Source organism: Muscardinus avellanarius, assembly GCF_963383645.1.
Source record: "Muscardinus avellanarius genome assembly, chromosome: 10".
In the NCBI taxonomy this organism is placed as follows: Eukaryota; Metazoa; Chordata; class Mammalia; order Rodentia; family Gliridae; genus Muscardinus; species Muscardinus avellanarius.
Window position 1 is genome coordinate 9,528,885 of NC_137796.1, and position 13,898 is coordinate 9,542,782.

Genomic DNA, 13,898 nt, shown 5'->3' on the forward strand with positions numbered 1-13,898 from the left:
ATTTCTACTTCACAATGCATGTGTATAAATGAATTGCTGCCGAATAACAGACAGCCTCAGGACGTGTTTCTGTGTGAGTATATTCACATCCACGTTTGGCAGAAGAGTGATACTATTACTCACTGAGTGATTACAACCTAGCATGCGCTTGGCCGGTCCGTTTTACACGTGTTTCATGTATTTATCACAAGGACCCCGTGGCATATTTTATCCCCTGAGGCTCATAAAAGCTAAATGATTTCCCCAAGACTAACAAGGGGTGGATGAAGAGCCTGGTAAAATTTGGCCTCCACAGATGGTGGTTTTAGATCAACGCCCGTGAATTTATCTGCACACCTGCGGCCTGCCGCCAGGGGCGCAGTTGTGTGGTTTCTCACAGCTCAACCATGGAGGATGCTGGGTAGTAAGGTACCAGGATGTACTGCAACCCAGCAGCCCCTTCGTGTTCAAATTGGGTGATGTGTGTGTGTGTGTGTCGGCTCTTCTGCACGATGGGTTGCTTTCTCTGTCTGAGGACTTCAAAGAGCTTCCCAGTGAAGATTTTTAATTTTCTCTCTGAAAGGTCAAAAAGGTAGGTAGTGTTCAGGAAAATCAGTAGAGACCAGCCAGTAGCTCTGGATGTTAAATGTGTCCAGTCCTGGCTGTGTAGACAGGAGCGTGAGCTTACAGGTGCTGGGCACAAGTCAGCCTCCTTTAGACCAGAATCACCTTGAATACAAAGGGTCCATGGCAACGAAAGGATCCATTGGGATGCAGATAGGATAGAGGCGCGTGCACAAGCGTGTGTATATGCACACACACACACACACACACACACACACTTATATATGTATGATAAAATATGTATGTGTGTATATTGCTTCATTGACCTCGTTTTTATTGTTATTTTTTTTTAGTTTTAGTTTTTGCGGTACTGGGGATCAAATTCAGAGCCCTGCCAGCAGTCTACCACTGAGCTACCCTCTCAGCCCCCTTCACTCTCTCTGGCTATTACAACCTTGTATTTTATACAGTCTCTTGATAGAAGACTGTAATTTGGAGGTTAGTTTGATGACCTAAAACTGTGATGATGACATAATCTGAAGCTCTCTGGGGTGGTGACAGACATCATTACTTTTTAGGACTCTCTGTAGCAAGGAATGTTGTATTTATAGGCCGGACATATTGGCCTCTGTCCCCATCTCCTAACAAGTTTAGTAAATACTGAATATACCTTAGAAGAGTGACATAACAAAATAATAACTAAGGGACTTCTCTCAGTTAACCCTCACAGAATTATAAAATTTTTTTTTTGCACTGGGAAGTGAACCCCGGGACATTTAACCTCTGAGCGACAGCCCCAGCTTGATTTTATTTCTATATTTTAAACAAGGTATCACTAGGTTGCTGAGGGCTCTTACTAAATTGCTGAGGCTGGCCTCAAATCTGTGATCCTCCTAGTCTCCTGAAGCCTGAATTTACAGGCGTGTATCACCACACCTGGTAGAGCAGTGTTTTTAGATGAAGAAAATGACAATTTGTGAGATTAAGTAACAAAGGCCTATTGCACAAAGCTGAAAACAGACAGGACAGGCTGGGTTTTTTTTTTGTTTTGTTTTTTTTTTGTAAAGCTCACAGTCTAGGTTTAATTTTCAGTTATTTGGGGGGAAATCAGAAAGTACCTAGAAATAGATCAAAGTCTGTCATTCTCTGTGTTATGTTAACATATTTCAGTTATATGAGATTAGGATAATAATGCAGGCGCATTCTATCTCCTAGTTACACTACCAGCCCTATTTTATTTTTAAATTTTAAACAAGGTTATGCTAAGTTGTTGAGGGTCTTGATAAATTGCTGAGACTGTCTTTGAACTTATAATTCCACTTTCTCAGCCTCCTAAGTACTGAGATTATAAGCATGTACCACTCTGCCCAGCGTTGTTCTGTATTTTTTGGTTTATTCATTGATCTCTAGAATATTAGAATGAGGCAGTCTATTCTGAATATTAAGGAGACAGAAAGGAAGCAAAATACAAAAAGAGGCTAGAAAATGTTATAGTAATGGAAGGTATACACAAGTTTTTTTTTTTGTTTCTTTGTTTTTGTTTTCTTTTGTGATTAAACCAGGGACTTTCTTCTTCAGACCTCACCCCTAGCCTTATTTCTTATTATTTATTCTGAAACAGGTTCTCACTAAGTTAGGGGAGGGCCTCACTAAGTAGCTGAGGCTGGCCTAGAACCTTTGATCCTCCTATCTCAGCCTCCCAAGTACTGGATTACAAGCATGCATCACCAAGCTCAGCTTTACACAAGATATTTTGAGAAGTAGACAAAAAAATCAGTGCTTTGGGAATGCACTTTATGATAGTAGATGCATCCAGTAAGAGAAGTCAAAAGTTGTTGTAGATGGGCCAGGCATGATGGCAAACACCTGTTCATACCAGTCCTTGAGAGTCTGACAGAGGATCACAGGTTTCAGATCAGCCTCAGCAACTTAGCAAGATGCTGTTTGGAATAAAAAAAAAAAAATAAGAATCAGGCTGGGGTGTAGCTTGGAGGCAGGATTGCCCCAAGTTCAATCCCCAACCCCACACACAAAAAATCTGTGACTTTTTTATATTTTCCAGTGGGTCTAAACTTCTAAACATTTCTGATTCTATAGGACTTTTTGGATGTGGGATAGGCTGATTAGTGTCAACAGGGATTTCACATAACTGTGCAATCTTCATAGCTGGATTAAATAGCATTGCCCTACTAATACCTATCAATTCATACCAGCTACTTGAGAGGCTAAGGCAGGAGGATCACAAGCTCAAAGCTAGCCTGGGCACCTTAGTGAGACCTTGCTTCAAAATAATTAGATTAGATAGATTGATAGGACTGGGGATGTGGCTCAGTGGTACAGCATTTGCCTAGCATGCACCAACCCTGAGATTAATCTCCCTAGTACTTAAAAAAACCCAAACAACAAAACCCCTTGTGAATTAGCTAAGACAAGACTGTGGCTTATTATAGAGGTATCTATCACATTAATATTTATATCATATATTTGTGGTGATAAAGATTGGATGAAGGGGCATTCTACCTCTAAGGTACACCCCTGACCCCATTTCATATTTTTTAAAATTTGGAAACAGGGTCTTGCTAAGTTGCTGAGGCTGGCCTTGAACCTGAAATTCTTTCAGGAGCTCTTGATTTTAGCTAGACCTCATAGTTCTCTGTCTGACTCACTGTCGTCCCTGTGGCTTTTACACCCCAGAATCCTACTTTGCACTGTTTCTCCCTAGCCAAACCTTAACTCTCAGGCTCAGAATTCATCTTTCCCTTTCTGTCCCATGGGCTCCTGAGCTCTGTGGTGTAATCTGTTTGACTGGGCACAGAGAGGGCCATTATCCCAGAGGTACAGATGGATTGCATTCCTAGTAAAGTACCTGGTGCACAGTAGGCACTTGATACACCTTTATTGACAGATGTCTCAGCATTCTCACCACTGTGACCCAAAACACCTGACCACACAACTTAGAGAAAGGAAGATTTACTAGCTCACAGTTCTGGAGATTTCAGAGGTTCAGTCCATGTTAGGCCAGGTTATCTTGGTGGAACTCAGAGCATGGTGGTGGGAAGCAAAGAGAGAGAGAAAGGGATAAAGGAATATAGGGAGGGAGGGAGGGAGATAGAGAGAGATAGAAAGATAGAGATAGAGAGAGACTGACTCATATTATAAAAGCCAGAAATGGAGAGAAAAAGCAATGACATTCAAGGACACAAGCACAGTTCCCAAGGCTACACCCCCAGGAACCCACCTTCTCCAGCCACACCCCACCTGCCTAAGGTACTACCCAGTAAATCTATTACAATGAATTTATCCACTAAGATGAGGTTACAATCCTTGTGATTTGATTATACCAACGCTGAACATCAATGCATGAGCTCTTTCAGGGGACACTCTATACATAAAACAGAGCAACAGATTATAAAAGTGACTGAATGAATGAACCAGCCCTGGTTACAATTAGCTTGGAGAGTGGTCTGTGGTCAGATCCTCTTTCATCCCTAGGTTGAAGGCAACTTAAGAGAGTGGCTGTGAGCCTGGACTCTGGAGCTGGACCCCAACTCTGCATTTCCTATCAGCATACCCTCCATCTCCATCTCTCTGTATCTTTATGTCCTTATCTCTAAAATGGGGAATAATATGAGTATTTAGTCCACTAGGCCAGTGGGAGGATGGAATAAATAACTCCTATCAAGTGCCTTTTACACACTGCCTGTCAAATCCATGAATACTGGCCTGTTACTGTGACACCTATACCCACAAACCACCTTGGACTCTCAGATTGAGTATAAGGTCACTCAAAGAAGATACTTGGAACCAACAGGAGCAACCAACCACACATTCTGATCTCCCACTCTCAGATTTTAAACTGGAGAGATGCATGGTTCTATTTGCATTTTAACAAGATCACAGCTTCAGGAGAGTCAAATCAAAAGAAGCTGTAGTGTAGAAAGAGCCAGGCATGGTGGCGCACACTTGTAATCCCAGCATTTGGGAGCCTGAGACTGGAGGATCGTGGTTCATGGACAGCCTCAGCTACTCAGTGAGGCCCTCTGCAACTCAGTGAGACCCTGTTTCAAAATAAAGAATAAAAAATTGGGCAGGGGGTGTAGCTTGGAGGTCAAATGCCTCTGGGTTCCATCCCCAGACCCACAAACAAAACAAAACAAAGACAAAGACAAAACAAAACAAAAAACAAAACAAAATTTAGGGGGGTAAATAAAAATTGGTGTTAGATAACACCTTCACTACACAGCTGGGGAAGTTGAGCCCCATGAGTAGCAAAGTCCGGGCATATGGGCTTGATAGCTCATATGGGCTCAGATCCTAATACTCCTCACGCTATCATCTCTTACGTGTTAAAAGTGATCATTTGTTCTTTAATCCATCCACCCTTCTGCAGGTAGATTTATTCCATTTGTATTCCGAATAGGGAAGAACCCTGTGTGTTGTGCAATTTTGCCCTCTGCTGGTTACAACACTTATTGCAGCAAGGGGAAGCCAAGGGAAATCCACCAGTAAGAGGAGCAAGCTGCAGGTCACACTGAATGGTGCATAAAGGAGATGGCAATCCTAGCGGTGAACATTGGGGTTTCCTGGAAGTCTAGTACCGGAAGAGAAAGCGCGCCATTTGATTAAAGGAGCAAGGGTCGAGCGGTAGGAAGTGTTAGTGTTTCTAACCATTTAGAGTATTTTAAGAACAATGGATATGCCACCACTTCAGTTTCCTAGCTAATTGCTGTGGTCTAATTAAGTCTCAGTTTTCAGACTATCGCTAAGAGGCATTCTGCGGGAATCCTGGCTTTCTCTAGGAAAAAAGAAAGCTTATTCATAAGTCTGTAAACACTTAGCAAATTGGTTCATAGCCAGGTGCAGTGATGCACACCTGTAATCCCTGTTAGGGAAGGCGGAGACAGGAGAATCGTAGGTTCAAGTTAGAGAAACTTAAAGACACCCTGTTTCAAAATGAAAAATAGGTTTAAGGATGTGATTCAGAAGTAGAATGCCCCTGGATTCAATCCCAGTAACACACACACACACACACACACACACACACACACACACAACACACCCCCCACAACAAAATTGGTTCATAAAGACCTGAAAAAGTGAGTATAAAAAATAATGAAGATATTAAAAAATGTTCAACATAGTTTACAAGATAGATGGTTAATATATAGCTATTCTCTTTATCAAGTCAAAGAAGAGTAGAATGGGAGCTTTGTTGGAATACCTGTAATTCTCCTAACACTAGTCATTCTCTTAATTCTTGATGTAGCATTCATCTTTCTCGCTGAGTTGCTTAGTTCTTAGTGCTTCTTGGGAGAGTGCAGAGTTCCGTTAGGAAAAGGATCACATTTACTTTATTTGCTGTGTTCCCAGAGTGTAGTCACAATGATTGTAGTATACATGAGGTGCCCAATAATGAATTGTTGCCTGCACCATTGAAAACCATGGACTCCCTAAGTCATGCTGATAGTTTGTAGACGAAATGTCCTTTGTGTTTTTAATAAGCACCTGCATTAGTTGTTGTAGTTGTTTAGTTTTCTTGCCTATGTCTGTCCTGATAGCTCAAGGAATCCATGGGACTGAAAATACACATTGGTGTCGACATTCTGAGTGTTGAACCCACCTTTTCCTTAAAGATACAACTAGATATGTGATAAAGCTTAATGTGCGTGCATGTTGGGGGAGAGAGACCAGAGATGGACTATAGTCCCAGCTCTTTCTACTTTTTGTTTTGAAACAGGGTCCAGTTAAGCTGCTGAGAGTTTTGCTAAATTATTGAGGCTCTTCTCAAACCTGTGGTCCTGCTGTCTCATCCTCCCAAGTACTGGAATTATAAATGTGTACCATCACAACTGCCCTTAAATTGATTACTTATTAACACAGTAAGTTATAGAACTGAGGCTTGGGCTTGGTTCTGGAACTTACTATCTTCAAAGATTTGGGAAATTTATTTAATAACTCTAAGTTTCTCTTTCTGTGTTTCTTAAGTAAAGATGCAGATATAGCCTATTTGATAGTTTTGTTCTGAAGAATGAATGAATTGATCTGTCTAATATACAAGGTAACAGGGACAATACATAGAAAATGTGCAGTAAATATGAGTAAATAAATATAACCAGAAGAGAATTGAGGGAAGAAGAGGGAGGAGAAAGAAATAGCTAAGGTAGTGATTTCAGGTACAGTCTATTTTATGTTACATTGCATAGTGGTTATTAAATCTTTTTAATCTTCTTTATATAGATAAACCAATTTAATTTAATTAAACCAATTTAATGAATTTCCCAGATTACCTAGTTGGAGAGATGACTTTATTTTTTTTAAATGCTGTTTGTTAAAAAGCAATGCATTATTTGCTCATCTATGGTTTCTCCTTCCTCGTCTAGAGTTCCTCCTGTGATCCTTTTTCTCCCTAACTTCCACATATTACGGAGAGCATTCAATTTTTTATTTTTGTGAATGACTAATCTCATTTAGAATAATGTTCTCTGAGGGTGATGGGAGGGGGGAAGAGGAAAATTCCCTAACGTGCATGATGTACATTCATGAACATATCAGAGTCAATCGGTAAGCCAAACACGAGAAGTAAAAGAGTGGGGAGGAGAGGGGATGGGTATTGGCGGAGAGGTAAATGCATGATGTGTGCAGGTATATTTCTACCATCTCGTACCCCATTAACATGTATGACTAAAAGGCACCAGTAAAAAATTTAAAAAAGCAATACATTCTGAAAAGAAATTGAAAAAAATAAAACCACAGAAAAGTACCAAAGAGGGAAAAAAATCCATTAACCTAAATACTCAAAGTTAACTACTCTATAAACCTCAGGGCTTTATATAATTTCTGCAACTCTTTTCATTAAAGTCATTCTGCCTTGTGACTTGTTTTTCTCACTTTTACCATGACTCTCTTTCCATAACACTGAACATAAAGTTTATTTATTTTTTTATGTTTGTGGTACTCAGAATTGAACCCAGTGGCATTCTACCCCTGAGATACACCTTCAGCTCTATTTTTTATGTTGAAAAATAGTCTCACTAACTTGATGAGGTTAGTCTCAAACTTGGCAATCCTCCTGTCTCAGCCTCCCAAATCCTAGGATTACAGGTGTGCACCACCAAGCAAGGTTTAGAATATTTAGAAACTGAACATGTTCCACATGTCTAGACCCACATTGACAGAGTGAAATGGAGTGTCTTGTTTCAGGACATCAAGTGGTTCTGAAATGTACTCTGTGATGATCCATATAAATCTTGGTACGCATTCTCAATACTTTTTGGGGGTAACTCAATTGGCGGTAGAGGTGATAGGGTAAAAGGTAAAGCTGTTATTCACTTCTTTTTTAAAATTTTTATTGGTATATTATTGGTACATTGTAGTCATATATCTTAATGGGCACAAGACGGTAAAGGCATGCATGTACTCATCACTCAATTAGAATGTTTTTCTTAATCCACACATAGTTTAATTCTCATAAACAGGGCACAGGTATATACTGGATCTCAAAACTGATGAAAGATAAAGAGAGGTATTATATCTACACTTAAATTCTGGGCTTTCTCATCCTGCTGGAATCGTCATCTGGTCTACCCATCCCAGACCCAGGCTCTCTATACTTCACCCTTCTTGGGGATCCTCAAATGACAGCTTCAGTTGCCTCCTGATCCTACACCTGGAACAGTAGCAACTCTGGGCCATGTGGTGTGCTGAAAAACATTCAACAACTGGCTCTCCAGAGGATGGCAGGGAGCCCTTCTTCTGTGGAGAAAACATTTCACACGCCTAATGTACCAAACATGGTAACTCAGGAACATATGTGTGATGCAGATTTTTAGTTGTTTCCCCTTGTGATGTGTGGCTGATGGGGACCTGAGTACACTGCTACTGTCCAGCACCATAAGAGAGTTTTACACTGCAAACTACTAGCCTGAGAAAGATCAAACTGTTAAGTGCAGTTTCTATTATGTGGGTATTGCTTCTACATGATTGTAGAGCCAAAAAATTGTAGATTGGAGTCAGGTGTCATGGGCATACAGTGGTAATCTCAGTACCCGGAGGGCTGAGATTCACAGGTTCAGGGACAGCCTCCGCAATTTAGCAACACCATCAATAACTTAGTGAGATCCTGTTTCAAAATTAAAATTGAAAAGGTCTAGGGGTATAGCTCAGAGGTAGAATGGCCTTGGGCTAGCTCAATCTCCAGTGCCACCCGCCCCACACACACATAAAAAATGTGGGTTGGACCATCATAAGTTGGAGATCACCTGTAACAAATGTAAATCTCAACTGAAAATGAATATACTTTTTGATCCCAAGAATGTGGTCCGCATGCTAAACCCTGAAACAGTTATTGGGGCCTAGGGTGGCACATTTTCTCAAAGTCTGTCCTCCACCGAACACTCGCCTAAGAAACCCAGTTCTATTTAAAAGGAGGAAGCAGTGCATGATGCTGGGTATGCTTCCAATGAACCTCTGCTCCAGTCTTCCAACCAGACCTCAAAGCTAACTCACCAGCCAAACATGTGTTTTCCATTATCCTTGCATGTGTTCCCAGCATCTTTTATTTGTAAAGTTTCCTATAGGATGAAAAGGTATCTTTTCTAACTTTTTCTAAATATCTGCAGTCAGTCTCTGGAGCTGTACACCTGAGCTTGCTGAAATGTCGTCACTGTCTCAGCTCTGGTAGAGAGGACAGGGCTGGGAGGTGGCTGTGGAGTGCAGATGCCTCCAGTTTTTGAGGAGTCTCTCTCCTGAGCTGAAGCAGCATTAGAAATCACAAGATCTCCCCTTTTTTCTTCTTAAATCCACACATAAAGCCTTCCATGGGTCTTATTCAGGAAATGGTGAAATGAAGAAGTTTGTGGTCATTTTTGTATAATAATGAGAGTAAATATTTATTTAGCCTTTTATGTAACATATATTAAGGAAATTTATAAACAGACAGAATGCATAGCGTGTTGAGAACTGAGTTAAGGATTCCGTTTTCTCTAGATACACTCCATGATTCAAAGATCACCCTTGGGTGTCCACTACAGGTCTGTGTATGTCTTATCTCTAGAGTGGGAGGTTTGGATCTTCCACTCCAAATATATGACAGAGATAGTCAGTCTCCCCCCAATCTGTTCTTCCAATCTGTTCTTTTTCTATGGTAATAACAATGGAATAAATAGCAGAAGAAAAGGCTGTTATTTCCCAGTCTCTTTTAGTCTACATTGTCACATTGTCCCAAATATGGGGCATCTGTAAAAACTTAAATATAGTGTATAATATTATTATATAACAATATATAATGAGTGCATTTCTATTATAATATTAGTTCATAGTATATCTGCCCAGACAAATACACACACACAAGCTCTAGATAATCGTTTACAACCTAAGCTGGGCGTGGTGGTGCACTCCTGTCAATCCAGGAGTTTGAAGGCTGAGACAGAAGGATTGCAGCCTCAGCAAACTATTGTTATACACCTGTGTCAATTTTTGTTGACATAGCAGCAGCAGCAGCAGCATCGAAAACTTGAGATGTAAGGGGTTAAGACTGCACCTGCCATTGCATGGCTCAGCTGTGGTTACAACTTCTAGAGCACATCCTTAAAGGGAGGGTGTGCAATCTTTTTCCTATCTCCTCCTCCTTTCAGGCTAGAATGTGGGCAAGTTGGCTGCAGCTGGCGTCACTGTCTTGGATCAGAGGGGAGAACTGTGTGCTGAGGTTGGTAGAAAAACAAGGTGCAAAGCATCTGGATGGTAATGATGATGGTGTTGATAATGATGGTGATGATGATGGTGGCAATGGTGGTGATGATGATGGTGGCAATGATGGTGATGATGATGGTGATGATGATGATGATGGTGGTGGTGGCAATGATGGCGATGATGATGGTGATTGTGATGATGTTAATGATGGTGGTGATGATGATAATGATGATGATGGTGGTGGTGGTGGCAATGATGGTGATGATGATGTTGATGATGGTGGTCATGATGATGATGGTGGTGGTGGTGATGGTGATGATTATGATGATAATGGTATTAGTGGTGGTGATGATGATGGTGATGATGATTATAATGATGATGATTTGGTACTGGGTACTGAACCAGGGGCATCCTACCTCATAGTTATACCCTAGCCCACCTTAACTTTTGTTTTAAAACTGGATATTGTGAGGTTGTTGAGAGTCTCATTACATGACTAAGGCTGTTTTTTAACCTGTGCTCTTCCTGTCTCACCCTCCTAAGTACTGGGATTACAGGCGTGTACCATCTGGATTCTTTTTTTTTTCTTTCTTTCTTTTTGTGGTACTGTGGATGGAACCCAGGGGCATTTTACCTCTGAGCTACACCCCCAGTCCTATTTTTTTTCTTCTTTACTTTTTTGAAACAGGGTTTCACTAAGTTCCAGAGGGCCTCACTAAGTAGCTGAGGCTGTCCGCAAACCATGATCCTTTTGTCTCAGCCTCCTGAATGCTGGGATTACAAGTGTGTGCCACCATGCCCGGCTCCATCTGGATTTTTGATGAATGTGTATCTTCACTCCAGCCCTGAGCTGCCTGGGTTTATGTGAAAGGGGAATGAACAGTCACATGTAAGCCATTATGATGTTGCTTTTTAGGCTCTTGCAGCCAAAACTAATCAGAATAACACCTACCGGTTAGGACCGCTTCTAGGGACTCCAGAGAAGAGCCAAGGGTGGTGGTGTGCACCTGTAACCCCAGTACTTTGGAGGCAGAGATAGGGGGGTCACAGATTGAAAGGATTTCTATTCATATTCAAGACAATGGAGGTCTCAGCCAATTGTATCCTGGCTTTCAGGGATGGCAGGGTGGTTTATTAATTTGCTCAATTTATCCACAAGTAAACATTTACCAAAGTCTGTTTACTGACAATGTGACTTTGAGGAAGTTAGTTCCTGTTTATTGACTCTAATTTTTACAACAAACCTTAAATAGGCTGAAAGCACTTTGCATGCAGTTGATGACAGGTATGCCCTTATTCTTGTCATTATTTTCAAGGTCTCATGATAGGCAATGAAAAAATTAGCATAGAATTAAAAAAAATACAGTGCAACTGTACTATCTCCTCTCTCCACCTGGGCAGACATGGCTAATGCTTTACTTATTTAAATGTCAAATATTTATTCAGCATCTATTATTTTCTAGGTATGATGTTAGGCACGGAACATTAAAGTGTTAGTTAAATCAATATTTGATGACGGCTTCATGGACTCTCCTTACAGTTTAGAGAAGTAAAATGCAATATAAATGAAAGGAACCACATCTATCACATTTATAATTGATAATTTCTAGGAGCCACAGGAGAATATAAGAGAAATAGGTGAAATGAACCTTTTTTTTTTTCCTTATGTGTGGTACTGGGGATTGAATCAAGAGGCATTCTACCTCTGAGCTACACCCCCGGGCCAATTTTATTTGCTTGTTTGAAACAGGGTCTTGCTAGGTTGCTGACAGTCTCACTATTCCAAGGCTGTCTTCAAACCTGTGATCCTCCTGTCTTGCTTCCTATGTACTAAGGTTACAGTTGTACGCCACTGCACCCAGCTGAAACAAAATCTTTAACATTATAAATCTGTTTGTTCCTATTTTCACTATGTCTCCTTTCAGTATATACTCAATATAATACACAAATATTATAAAGATACTAATGTCAATTATTAAGATATATTACAGCCTTTGGTGTTAAGTATAATCTAGCACGTGCTCATTCTATACACAATCATGTCTCCATTCAGATGCAAAATCCTCATCAGAAATACTTGACCTGTTTTAGATTTCATAACAAGGGTAACTGAAAGGTAGTTTCTCCTTTTCAAGTTTTTTCATTGCTCTAAAATCCCCACTCAGAAAGTCAAGTACCAGCTTTTTAAGTTTCAATTAATTAAAACTAAAAAGCTATTTGCTCAGTGGCTCTAGCAATGCCACAAGTGTTCAGCAGTCACATCTAATCAGGGGATACCATGCTGAATAGGGCAGGTCTGAACATAGCGGGTGGTAGCCACTAAATACTCATAGAGATGATAGTTTGGTTCTAAACATGGTAACCTATAGGAATGGCATGGGGTACTGTGAGTGTGGCAGGAATCACATCTGGCCTGGGAGATAAGGACACTTTCCCTGAGAACCGAATGTTTCAACTGAGGTTGGACAACCAGAAATTTTTCAGATGCATGCAGGAGCTCAAGAAGAAAGATCATATGCAACGGCCCTGTGGTGGGAGGGTACATAGAATTTAAGAAAGAACTGAAGAAAGCAAGTCTGGATGAAGTTTAAAGAACAGAAGAGCAGAGAGGATAAAAGGGGTTAAGACTGACCAGATCCAGACTACTCAAGAACCCATGGGTTAAAGACCCCAATGGCTTCAGAAGGATAGAAAGTTATGGAAAACTTTAAAGCAGGGAAGTCACATGATTGAATGTGCATGTTTTAGAAAAATCTCTTTCTTCATTTTATTTCACATTCTCTCTGAGTCTTCAAGCCAGGGTTCCAGGATACACATTTAGAACTGATGAGAAGAAACTCAAGTTCCATATCAGGATCAGGGTTTTCATTTGCAATAGAACCCAGTTATACACACTGGCTGTTTCCGCCTCTTAGAAACTAGATTGCATTAGCCCCACCCCTTCCCCTGCCCATCACTGAGAATGAAGTTCCCATTTGCTCATCCCAAGCTCAAATTCCTGGGGGCTTATGACCTAAAAGGCAGTTGTAGCCGCATGGTGCAGAAATTCACCAGACAGGGGGTGGCCAGATGTGAGGCCCAACTGGTTGGGGTAATTGGCAGCTTCCAGCTGAGAGACCTTTGGCAAATAGACAAATACATTAATGACTTCATTTCTCCATCAGTCAAAGAAAACAACTGAAGTGAGAGAACAGACAGCGCCTGAAGCCAGGAGGGTGCGAAACCAACGTTAGTTCATCATTCATCCCAACCACCTTCCAGCAGAACTTCTGGGCTGGCTCCCCTAGTAATATCTAATTGAGGAGGCAGACAAAGGTGTAATTTATTTCTGTAACTCTCTGCATGCTTCCTAAGAGAAACCTCTGTGCCTTTGTCTAGCACTCTCTCTGGCATGTGGGAAGTTCTCAGAGAGATACTTGATGAATAAACATTTGGCAATAACTGGATGCATGGGAGAAGAAATAAAGAGACCTCGGGTGGGAAAAACTTGTGGGGAGTGATATGGTCAGCTACAGAATGTCCCTGGAGGAGCTCAGGTTGATATAGTTGAGTCATGAAGGTTGGAATCTCAGTAGAAACATCCATTGTAATGGATTTACTGTGTGTAATCCAGCCAGGTGGGGTGTGGCTGGAGAAGAGGGGTCCCTGGAGGTGTGGCCTTACTGATT